Source organism: Perognathus longimembris, chromosome 1, assembly GCF_023159225.1.
Source record: "Perognathus longimembris pacificus isolate PPM17 chromosome 1, ASM2315922v1, whole genome shotgun sequence".
Lineage (NCBI taxonomy): Eukaryota > Metazoa > Chordata > Mammalia > Rodentia > Heteromyidae > Perognathus > Perognathus longimembris.
In genome coordinates this window covers 66284578-66296487 of record NC_063161.1, presented here as the reverse complement: position 1 = coordinate 66296487, position 11910 = coordinate 66284578, and the positions used below count along the sequence as shown (strand labels likewise).

The window sequence follows — 11910 nt, the reverse complement described above, 5'->3', positions numbered from 1 at the left end:
GATTCTTTTCCTTAAGGCTAGTGCTCTACCACTTGAACCACAGCATCGCTTCCAGCTTTTTCTGAGTAGTTTATTGGAGATACAAGTCTCATGAACTTTCCTGTCCAGGCTGGCTTCAAACCATGATCCTCAGATCTTGGCTTCCTGAGTAGCTAGGATTATTGGTGTGAACCACCAGTGCCCAGCCAAAAACAAATCTTTTTAAAAGTAAATTTAACTGTAAGATAATAAAAGATGACTTTACCATAAGCTGTAGGTAATTATACTACAAGACTTAGGTCTGAGCTGGGAATGTGGCTGAGTGGTAGAGTGCTTGCCTGGCTTGCATGAAGCCCTGGGTTCAGTTCCTCAGTACCACATAAACAGAAAAAGCAGGAGGTAGCACCATGGCTCAAGTGGTAGAGCACTAGCCTTGAGGAAAAGAAGCCCAAAGACATTGTCCAGGCTCTGAATTCAAGCCCCAGGACTGACAAAAAAGAGGAGAAAAAAAGACTCAGGTCTTTGCGTTTTTCTTTCTATATTATGTCCCTTGTGTCATTTGCAGAAGGAATTGATCCCAGTGTATGGCGATGGGAATAATGGATTTGAAATGGCCTTCTTCTATCTATGCATGCTGTTCTGAATTATTCCCTACCTTCTTTACTCTATAATTTCTTATGTGCCATGTGTCTGTTGGTTGTTAGTAAGTACTACTTGAGTGTACAAATATGCTAAAGGTGAGGCATCAGGCTAAAATTTGTCTCCCTATCTTTGTGCAATAGGTGCTGAGTAGGTGATGGTAAAATTAATTATGGACATCCCAAGTCAGTTTTATTTTTCACTCTATTCCAACATAAGAAAATCTTGAGTGAATCTTCTGAGTAATGTTTCTTTTCTCTCTTTGCTCCAAGGACTGAAGCTATTCTTAACTGGTTTGCTCCCTTGCTTGAGCAATAGAGTGCTCTCAGACTGAAAGTTATCCAAGGCATACAGTCTCTGAGTGCAGCATTTTCATCCACCTGTCAGCATTACAACAACTTTTCCAACTCACTTATGTGGCCTGGTTGGCTTTAGCTGGATCTTGTCTCTGGAGGAATTCTGGAGAATTGTTACTACTTTATTTACTAGAACTATTGGGAATAAGGAAACAGCTTCTCACCAGCCGAGGCCTGCTACGGATTTTGATCAGTCTTCCCAATTGACAATGGACAGTTTGGAAAGGTCCATTTGTGCCCCAGGCTCTCTTTGGTCCAGCCTCAGGTTGCATCTTTGAGGATGCTCCAGGAAGCGCCATTTGAGCCCAGATGGGCATCTCTCAGCCAAAAATTCCTCCTGACTCATCCCCGGACTGCCTCTTCAAATATTGTGCTGCCCTTCGATTAAAAGGCATCTAAAAACCAAACGTCCCACCTGCCCGTCCACCTCCACCTGGTTGCAGATATAGGCAGCACAGCTAGTCCTGATGGCCCAAGTTGAGGACTTTTGTTCTCCACACACTTGAAGGCCTTGGTAACTTCACACAGAGAAATGACAAATGGCAAGAAGTTCCTTTTATTCAAACTTGCTTCTCTCTTCAGTGCTGCCTTGCCTATTAGATCCTGCTGCTCCATGACTACCCTGAAGCCTCCTCCCATGCTCATTACCCCCCATTGCTCCTGCCTCTTCCTCTTCAACTGTTTCCCTTTACAGAGTGCCATCCCCTCCAGCTACTACTCACCTTCTCCCAGACCCCAACAGTGCCCCCTCCTATTCCCCATGTCCCCAATAACCCTTGGCCCCCTCTGACGCCTCTTCACCCGTTGTCTTACACTGTTGGCCATTTCTGTCCTTCCCCAAGGGAAGTGGCTGGAGTGGAAAGGTCCAGTGAGAGTGCATGCCCCTTTTCCTCTCTCAGATCTCACATAGAGCGGAATAATTGGGCTCATTTTCGAATACCCCCACCAAACTCAGGAAGGAGTTATCCTTCCTGAGCTAGGTGTATGATCTACATTGGGCAGACATTTATTATATCCTCAAGTCAACCCTTCATCCAGATGAGAAAGAAAGAATCTGGCACTCAGCTGCATTTGCATGAGCAGCAGCCACATGGTTACAACCTTTGCAGTCATCTGCATGGGCCCTACATGGGCTACCAGGTGAGAGACGCTGGCGCCAGAGCCTGGGGTCATATGATCACTTGCTTTATAGACGGAATGGGGGAAAACTAGCCATAAACAAGCCACCTATGACAAACCACAGGAAATCACTCAGGGCCCAGAGGAAAATCCTGTCCTCTTCCTAACCCATCTCACTGAGGCCATGACTAAATATATGAACACATATATGAATATATATCCTCCCTTTGCAGGGGGATACTGTTTACCATCTCCATGTCACTGACCAGTTTGCCCCAGATATAAAAGAGAAATTAGAAAAACTGAAGGATGGGACTTAGATACCCCAACAAGATTGATCAATATATCCTTCAGGGTGTTTAATAACAGAAGAGGCCCCTATACAACAGGGCTGGCAGGCAAAACTGAAGTATCAGATGCTGGCATCCGTTATCTAAACCCAGAAAACCTCCCTGGCTGATGCCTGGTACCCCTTGAGGACTCCACTTGGATAATACCCTGGGGCCTAATTTTGCTGTGGTAACTTGGGGTGGTAGGCCAAAATGTATCCCAACCCCAGATGGCCATTAAAGCCCTGTCCCCTCTGCGAGCAATGGGAACATTGGAAAATGGATTGTCCCCCAAGGGAGGTAGCCCCCCTCCGCCCCCCGCCTTTCTCAGGTTCAACCACAATTTCAATGTCTCTCATTGGAAACAGCAGATCCCAGGCCACTTCTCTGTGTAAAGGCAGGAGAGCCTATGGGCCTGAGGTTCACTGGGATACTGGGAAAGGTCTCTTCCTCTCAGACACCAGAGCTACTTTATCTGTCCTTAGGGACTTGAGGGTCGCCATTTCTGGTTTTCTAGTGGTTAATTGGAGATAAGAGTCTCACAGACTTTCCTGGCCAGGCTAGCTTTGAACCTCCATCCTGCCCTATCCCACCCCATCCCCGCTCCCTACCTCCATAAAACTGTGCAGTCTGTGGGAAGCAGGCATGGTGCGCTCTCTCTCGCTCTCTCTCGTTCTCTCTCGCTCTCTCTCGTTCTCTCTCACTCTCTCACTCTCTCTCTCTCTCTCTCACACACACACACACACACACACACGTACACACACACACACGTCTGTCTTTCCCACAGCCGGGAAGTTAAGTGTCTACTCATTCAAACCGTAAGCACTTTTCTGACTAGAACAGAACAAGAACAAAGTTGTTCCCCAGAATTTGGGGGCTGTTTCCTTTAAGATGCTAAGAAGAAGAGATTGTTTGTTTGAGGGGCAGCTTGCTTCCCACACGGAATCTTCTCTTTCCTGGAGCCTTAAGCTGATTGCAGCAGAGAATTGCTCACAGATGCAAAGTTGGGGACATTCAGTGAATTCACAGGGCCTAGAAAAAGTATCTTTTAGTTGTTTCTTACAGAACCACATCCTACCAGAAGTCTTACAATTGTAAAGACTTACGTTGTACTGTCTTTGAAGTCTCTTTTCATTCTTTCAATAGAAATGCACGTTGTACTGTCTTTGAAGTCTGTTTTCATTCTTTCAATAGAAATGCACAAAAAGTGAACTTGGCCTGAGATTAGAGGCAGATATTTTGACTGATTTGCATTCAGCTCACCACCTACGTGCTGAATAATTCTATAATTACACATCCAAGTAAGACCGAACAGCTCAGAATTCAAATCCTCATCACAGAGGTAGCTGTCCGTCTCTGTCTCAGTCTTTCAAAACCCATCTTATGCATCAGGGATGCAGTCTAATGCTCCATTTCTCTCCCAGACCAGAGTCAATATGAGAAAACAGAAAGAGGGTAGCAAGCAGTGTGTGTGTGTGTGTGTGTGTGTGTGTGTGTGTGTGTGTGTGTGTGAGAGAGAGAGAGAGAGAGAGAGAGAGAGAGAGAGGAGCCTAGGATGGTGAGGCATTATGAGTTGAGGCTCTGGCTTTCATCCCCAGCACTGTGGCAAGTCTGGGCAGAACAAGACAAGACCGGGCAAGGGAATTGAATTAGCTTTGAACATGGGTCCTTCTTTAGTTTACTACACTGTCCCATCCACCTGCAACTTATCTGGGCTTTGTTCCACAGAGCTGGCAATGTGAGCAGGTCCCTTCATGCTAAAGGAAAAAGAACTGAGGGCAAGAGTGAGGAGGATATGATTTTTCCATGCCATTGAAGTACACTCTGGTTTTCCTTAGCTTGGTTTCGCAGCAGGTTTTGGATAGCCAAATGTAATTGCCTTTGGAAGTTTCTCGACTCAAAGTGGGCAGCCCTCTTACGGCAGGCTGGCAGTGGGTATAGACTATGAGTTTAATAAATCTATAGTTGTGTCTGCCATCAGGCTTCTGGGAATGCCTGCTGTGTTTAAGATATAGACTGGGAAAACATCCTGATGTAATAGTCTGTCCTAAGGAGTTTCCCCCTAATCACAGCTTGAATGCCAATGTAAAGACTCCCATGTGGCTGTCACTTCTTAAGGCAGAGGTGGGTGTGTACAGATGAAACTGCAAGTTAGCTTATGCTAACTGTATCTACACAAGTGCACCATGGACTAGAACTCTCTCTTGTGCTTGCTGCATCCGTAGCTTGCCATGATGGGCCTGCCTGGGCGCCATCTGTGGCTCTCTTGTGCCCAGCTGGAAGGCTGTGGCTGGCCTTCAAGCCTCTTCGGGGTGCAGAGCCAGCAGCTTCCCTGGCTTCCTGGCTTCTCTTTCTCTTCTTCATGAATCCATCTGCTTCCCTCCCTGCCTTGGCCCTGTGCCCTGCACCTTCACTTAGGCTGCCTGGACCCAGCAGCTTGAATGCCCAGTCAGAAGTGGCCTTCTCTGCCTCACAAGGATGATGAGGTTTGTTCAGGACACAGGAAGTCTTTCCCAGCGAGCCCCCACAGTTGTCAGGGCTCCCTCTTTACCTCCTCCCACAACTGGAAGCTGTAGGAGGTGGAAGAGGTTGAGGGAGGGGCTCAGCACACAGCTAACTGCAGTGGATGGCACTTTTTATTTCTTTCTTCTTTTCTATGAAGAAAAAAAAAGAACCACTTAGTTACCCATGACATCTGACCTTTCCTGGGTGGTTAATAAAATACTTTGAAATAAAGAATGTATTGAGGCAGAAATTATTAAGGAGAGATCTGAAATAATTGATTTTTTTTTAGCCTTTTTGGTTGCCTTTATTTCATGATTCCCTCTCAAAAGACGAACTGAATATTTTTGTGTTTTTTTTTAACTTATAAACAGAGTTTTCTGCCACACTATTATGATCCTCAAAAATGATTCATTTCTTTAGCTTTTCATGAACACTTAAGAGTGCTGGATGTGTTAACATGGAACTCTTCTCTTCCACCCTTTAAAACAATCTCGGCAGGCCCTGCTTGCTCCTGTACCAAGGATCTCACAACATGAGCTGCATAGTTAATGCTGGTGTTGCCACTCCAATGCCAGTAACCTGAGAAGAGGTTATTGAGCATTCCTGCCACCATTTGGACAGAGAGACCATTAGATTACAGAATGCTCTCTAGTGTCTCAGGTGAAACAAACTTCTCCCATGTATGAGTACTTTTTGGTACAATACCTGCAATTTGCTCTGTAAACACAATTCCCATGGCATAGGACATCTGTGTTTTGTTGATTGTAGTAATTAATAAAGAACCACCAGGTTTTAACACTTGACAACAGCACTGTACAAATGCTTCCAGATTAATCACGTGTTCTACAATTTCAGAAGCTATGACAGCATCAAAAGTTTCTGCAGAATCGTCCACAATCTCCTCAAGGGAACACACTCTGTACTCTATCCTCTTATCCAGGACTGGATCAAATGATTTATGGTGTGTTATTTTAATGTTTTCATCCACAGGATCAATTCCAGTAACAGAAGCACCAGCTGCCCAAGAGGTTCAGTTAATTATCCACCACCACAACCAACATGGAGAATCTTCATCCCAGACAAAGGTTTTCCTGGCTGGTGATTGGTGAGGCTTTTCAAAAGATTGTTTCTAATAAATGGCACCCTCAGGTCATTCATAGAGTGAAGAGGCACATACACTCCTTGCTCATTCCCAGCACTTGTCAGCCAGGGCCATGAAGGTTGTCACCTCACTGCGGTCCACAGTGGTTTGTGAAGTACTGTATGATCTTTTCCAAGGGGACCTGTAACTTTTTATTTTATTTAAATAGGAAAAAGTCATCCTACAAGGTCTGAACCACATGGTTCTGTGTTCACTGAAAACTTGTGGTTTAATATGTAGAGTACAACTCAGCTTATTTTCTGAATAAACTGCCAACCAAGCTGCACGGGGCAGCTCGGCTGGCGTGCCCTGGAGTCCCGAGGTAAGCGCTCCTAAAAACCGACTCCCGCTGGAGCTCAGGCTGGGCCTCCCCACAGCGCCATCTGAGCGCCACGCCCTTTTCGGTCCGGCTCAGTAATTGATTTTTTAAGAAACATTTGTGGCCAGGCGTTGGTGGCTCACACCTGTAATCCTAGCTACTCAGGAGGCTGAGATCCGAGGATCATGGTTTGAAGCCAGCCCAGTTTCCTTTTTCAAGCCGGTGATTCTCTTATCACCAATAAACTACTAAAAATGATGGAAGTGGAGCTGTGGTTCAGGTGGTAGAGCTGTATAGCCTTGAGCAAAAAAAAAAAAAAACACCAAAAAAACTAGATAGAATCCAGGCCTGAATCCAAGCCCCAGAACCAGCAGAGAAAGGGGGGAAAAGTTTGTGGAGTCTGGCTTCATGTTTGGAAAGCCCAGAGTCCGGTTTTGTGTTTGGAAAGCCCATAGTCTGATGTGAGACCAGCCGTGGGAACCTCTTAAAACACTGGTCAGATCATGGTCAGCGTTAAATCCTAGAGCCCACAAGGGCCACTCTCCGTGCATTCTTGCAGTGCCCGCTGACCTGGCTGTTCAGACCCCGCCCCTCAAGCTGTGTCTCTTCCCCTCACCACCTCTAACGCGCTTGCCCCGCCCGCACCAGGCATGGATTTTTCCCCAGTGCCTTGCATTTCCTATTGAAACTGGGTTTTTAGACTCCAGGCCTGAAGTCCAGGAGTGGTAAGTTAGGTCCAGCTACTCACTCCCATATGCCAAATAAAGACACATGGTGACTGGCATAGAAAGGAGATTTACTGCACGACAGTCATGGGAAGCAGCACTTCAGTTTACGTCAGCCATCTTTAGAGGGACAAACATTGAAGGGAAAATGAAGAAGAGGGGGTGAGAAAGGCATCAGGTACAACATTCCCAGGTCACAGGTGCAGCCTGGTTGACCTTTAGCTCAATTTTTATCCTTGGAGAATTGTCACTTTATGACTAGGGCAGAACAGGAACAGGTGGTCCCCTGAGATTTTGGCTGCTTTAAGAACATAAGTCATTGCCTATTCAAGGAGCAGTGTGTCTTCCAAGCTACTCTCAGTGAATCCTTTCTTTCCTGGAGCCCAAGGTGATTGCCAAGGGTTTGCAGCAGAGAATAGCTCAGATCAAAGGGCACAGGTACAAAGTTGGGGGACTCAGTGAATTCTTTGGATACAACAAAAGCATCCCTGCGCCCCCAAGAATCTTTTAGGTTGCTTCTTACACTGTTGCTTTCCCAAAATACTTGCTATTAGTTGTTTTGCAGGTAGGGTCTTGAGTTTTTGCCTAGGGCTGACTTTGAGCCTTGGTCCTCCTAGCTTCAGCTTCTTGTTTAACCGGAATAACAGGTGCACCACCAGACACTGCTCATCAGATGGGGTTTTGCTAACATTTTGCCTTGGTTGGCCTTGGACTGTTATCCTCTTGATCTCAGTATTTGGAATAGCTGGGGTTACAGATGTGTGCCATGCTCCTGCTCAGAATGCTCTTCACTAAGATATTTATATGTCCTTTTCCTTGTCCCATTGGAATGTTCTCTAAATGGCACCTCAGTAAAGTCTTTCCTGACTATTCTAGTTCAAATTACAAATATTCTCTTTCTCCTTCCCTCTCTCTTGCTTTCCCCCAAAGTGACTGTATGGCATTTATGTTGTGCAGTTTTCTCCACTTTCCCACTGGTGTTAGCAAAGCACTAAGGGCAATAATTCTCTTTTCTATTATTTTTTTAATCTCTAACATACTTGGCATCTAGCCATCCATCTATAATCTATATTTATTACACTAATAAATGAAAGCATTCAGTTGGCGAGTTTATCATTTTCCTCCAGCTCTCCAAAGGAGTGTTACTTTTCCTTTATGGTCTTCTTTTTGACTACCATGGTCTCCTAATCATATTGAATGATGAGCTGAGTTTGCCTGTTCCATTAAAGTAAGTGCTTTCTCTGGAAAACTTTTGCTGACCTTGTATAAATGGTTAAAAGTTTTTTTTTAAGTTCAAGAAAAGCCATAAATATGTAAAGCAGAGTAAATTACACAAAAATTACATTCATTGATTATTCAAAAATATTTCCTGAGGCCAAGTGCCCAGGAGGCTAAGATCTGAAGATTGAGGTTCAAGGCCAGCTTGGGCAGGAAAGTCTTATGAAACTTAGCTGTAATTAATGACCAAAATAAGCTGGAAGTGGAGCTGTGGCTCAAGTGGTAGAACACCAGCCTTGAGCAAGATTAAGCTTAGGGACAGTGCCCAGGCCCTGAGTTCAAGGTCCAGGACTGGTGCACACACACACACACACACACACACACACACACACACACACACACACACACACACACATTCCCTGAGGCCCCATTATGATCCAGATCCAATTGTATCAGCCTGAGCCACAGGAGTGAACTGAACTCATGCCTGTGTTCTTGGCACTGTATCTGCAGACATTAGTCAGTAAGCACATGATTCAGTCTAAGCTAAAAGCTGAAGGTGGCGAGCACTAGCATCTCCCTTCTGGAAGATGCTCAGCAAAGAGAGCAGGAGAGTTTGCACATTGATTTAAAAAGAAAAAAAAAAAAAGGATAAAGCACTGGGACTGTAAGAACAGTGGTTTTTTTTTTGGCTCCAAGAGCAATTACAGGGTCCCTGATATAGCAATAAGTTTGTTGAGTTTGTCAACTTGTTATTTGGTGCTACTAACCATTTGGGAGATAGGCAACAAAAGATAAGGGAATCTGTCCTCCAGGTTATAAGAGAGGAAAGGCCACGGAAATGTGAGCATGTCCCATTTCCTCCTCTTTGGAACAAAAATCAGCCAGGCACCTGTGGCTCACGCCTATAATCCTAGCTACTTGGGAGGCTGAGATATGAGGATCATGGTTTGAAACCAGCACAGGCAAGGAAGTCCATGAGACTCTTATCTCCAATTAACCACCAAAAAGCTGGAAGTGGAGCTGTGACTCCACTGATAGAGTGCTATCCTGAGTTCAGGCCTAGAGCCTGCATGCACACGTGCACGTGTGTGCGTGTACACACATGAAATCTATGACTTTCAAATGGAATCAGAGACTCCTGGCATCATGATCATCTGGGGACTGTTTGAATGCAGATTTGGGGCCTCACTCTATTGAATTACTGAATTAAATATAGTGGGGAAAAGATTTTAAAAATTTGCATTCAAACAGCCTTCCCTGTGATTCTGATGCGCAAAAGTTTGAAAAGTATTGGAATCAATGATCTCAAATAACTACTCTTCGATGTTTTTATGAAATTGAATGAAGAGAACAAACGAGATTGATGCATCCTCCATGCAGGGAGGCCAACAAGAAAATGTAGCTCTCACCGCATATTTGCACATTCGTGTCCTATTTAACATTCCTCCAACAGTTCCTGCAAGAAGCACACTTAAATCATCCCAGCCATGCTACCTTCTTTTAGAAATCCTCAAATGCACATATTATGCAAATATCCATGAATGTTTATGAGCAGCTTGATAGAAGAAATAAGGACAGGGCTAGAGAAAGCAGTGTCTGTGGAATTCATGGCCTGATGGAAAACCCAAGGCCCAAACTCACATGCTTCAACCTCATACTCCTGAGATTTTTGTTTTGTTTTATTAACGAGTCTGTGGTGGTTCGGGGTCATAAACATCTTGAAATTTGATACAGAATTGTGTATGAACATTCATTTTTCAGAAGAGAAGGTCAGCAGTTTTTATAAAATATTAAAACGTGTCTGTGACTCAAAAAAGATTTAAGAACCACTGCATAAAAGAGTGGTTATCCAACTCCGACCAAATGTTAAGTAAAATTTGAAAATCAGCAAGACTGTTTTTCTTCCCCTGAGCTTCTTAGCTCAAATTGATGCTGTGGGTGGCGTCTTTCTTCATATGCACACCATGTTCTTTAAGACTTAGAGCCTCCTAGATAGCAATCTTAGGCTTGTCAGTATTGTTTTAGCTTAAAGGGTAGAGTTACAAGGTCAGACCCACCATCCTGCTTCTAGGGTCTCCATGGGTGACAACAAGCTTTAAACTTCTCCAGCTTAAAAAAAAAAAAAAGCTGGGCACTATTGGCTCAGGCCTGTAATTCTAGCTACTCAGGAGGCTACAATCTGAGAATTTCAGCTCAAAGCCAGCCTAGGCAAGAAAATCTCTAAGCCTTTCATTTCCAGTTAACCGCCAAAAGCCCAAAGTGGGCCTGTGGTTTAAGTGGTGAATGCTAGCTTTGAGAGGAAAAAAGAAAAGCTCAGAACACTGTGCACCCAACTCCTGAGTTCAAACCCTAGGATGGTATACACAGAGAGAGAGAGAGAGAGAGAGAGAGAGAGAGAGAGAGAGAGAGAGAGAGAGAGAAATGGAGGGACAAAGGGGAACAAATGCAGCAGTAATACTCAATAGACACTATGTTGAAAACGAACCATACAAGTTGTAGGGAGGGAAAAACTGGGAGAGAGCGAGGGAAAGGGTAACATTGTCCAAAGAAATGTACTCTTTACCTGACTTACGTAACTAACCCCTCTTTATACCACTTTTATGGTAACAACAAAAATTAAAAATAAAACCATATACACACACAGGCAAAGTCTAAGTTACTTTGCACTTAAATGTTCTCTTTCTCTCATACACACACACACACACACACACACACACACACACTACCACACTTTGGCTTCATATGTTTCTCCCTCTAACTCTCTTCCCTATACACACACACACACACACACACACACACGTATAAAAAAAAATCCCTCCCCTTCTTTTCTTTCATTTGCTTCCCCTCTACTATTAAATGACTTTGGTATAGTTTTCACCCTAAAACTCTAGGGGTTGTCAGCCACTTTGGTGCTCCATGGTGGTCATCTAAGAATTCCCCTTTAGGTCCAGAGTCAGCACCCTGGGGGGCCATGTGTTGGGAAAGTGGTAGTCCACTGTGGAGGAAGAACCTGTGCTACAGGGGCTGATCAGGAATCTTTCATTTTCTGCCTTATTTTCAAGCCAGATTACATTCCTTACCCTAAGTTGATTTTTCCAGGCTGCTGAGAAGAGAAACAAGGTGAGGCTGTCTCTGTTGATGGAGATTTGTGTGGGGAATAGAAGAAGCAGTAACGGAAGCTTAGCTGGTCCAGGTCCCTGTGGACCCACAGAAGCAGGCCCCATGGGAATTGCTCAGCTGCAGTGGTAGACCTAATTACCCAGCAGCCACTGGCTGGGCAGGGGCGTGAGGACCCGTGCCTTGTCTAGATCAGGTCGCCCTCCTGGCTAACAGTAGCAGCCTATTTCCTAGACTGCCTGCTTCTGCTACTGCCTCTGTTCTCAGCCCAGGCACCAGAATCATGCTATCAGAATGAATCTCAGGCTGGTGCCTGTGCCTCTGCCTGTGATCCTAGCTACTCAGGAGGCTGACATCTGAGGATTGTTGTTTGAAGCCAGCCCTGGCAGGAAAGTTCATGAGAATTAGCCACCAAAAAGCCAGCAGCAGAGCTGTGGCTCAGGTGGTAGAGCACTGGTCT

The 11910-nt window shown here is 44.9% G+C and overlaps 1 pseudogene; it reads right to left on the bottom strand.

The window, feature by feature from the left end:
- Positions 1-5217: 5217 nt before the first annotated feature.
- Positions 5218-6455, bottom strand: LOC125354994 (annotated as a pseudogene).
- Between the last annotated feature and the right edge of the window lie 5455 nt (positions 6456-11910).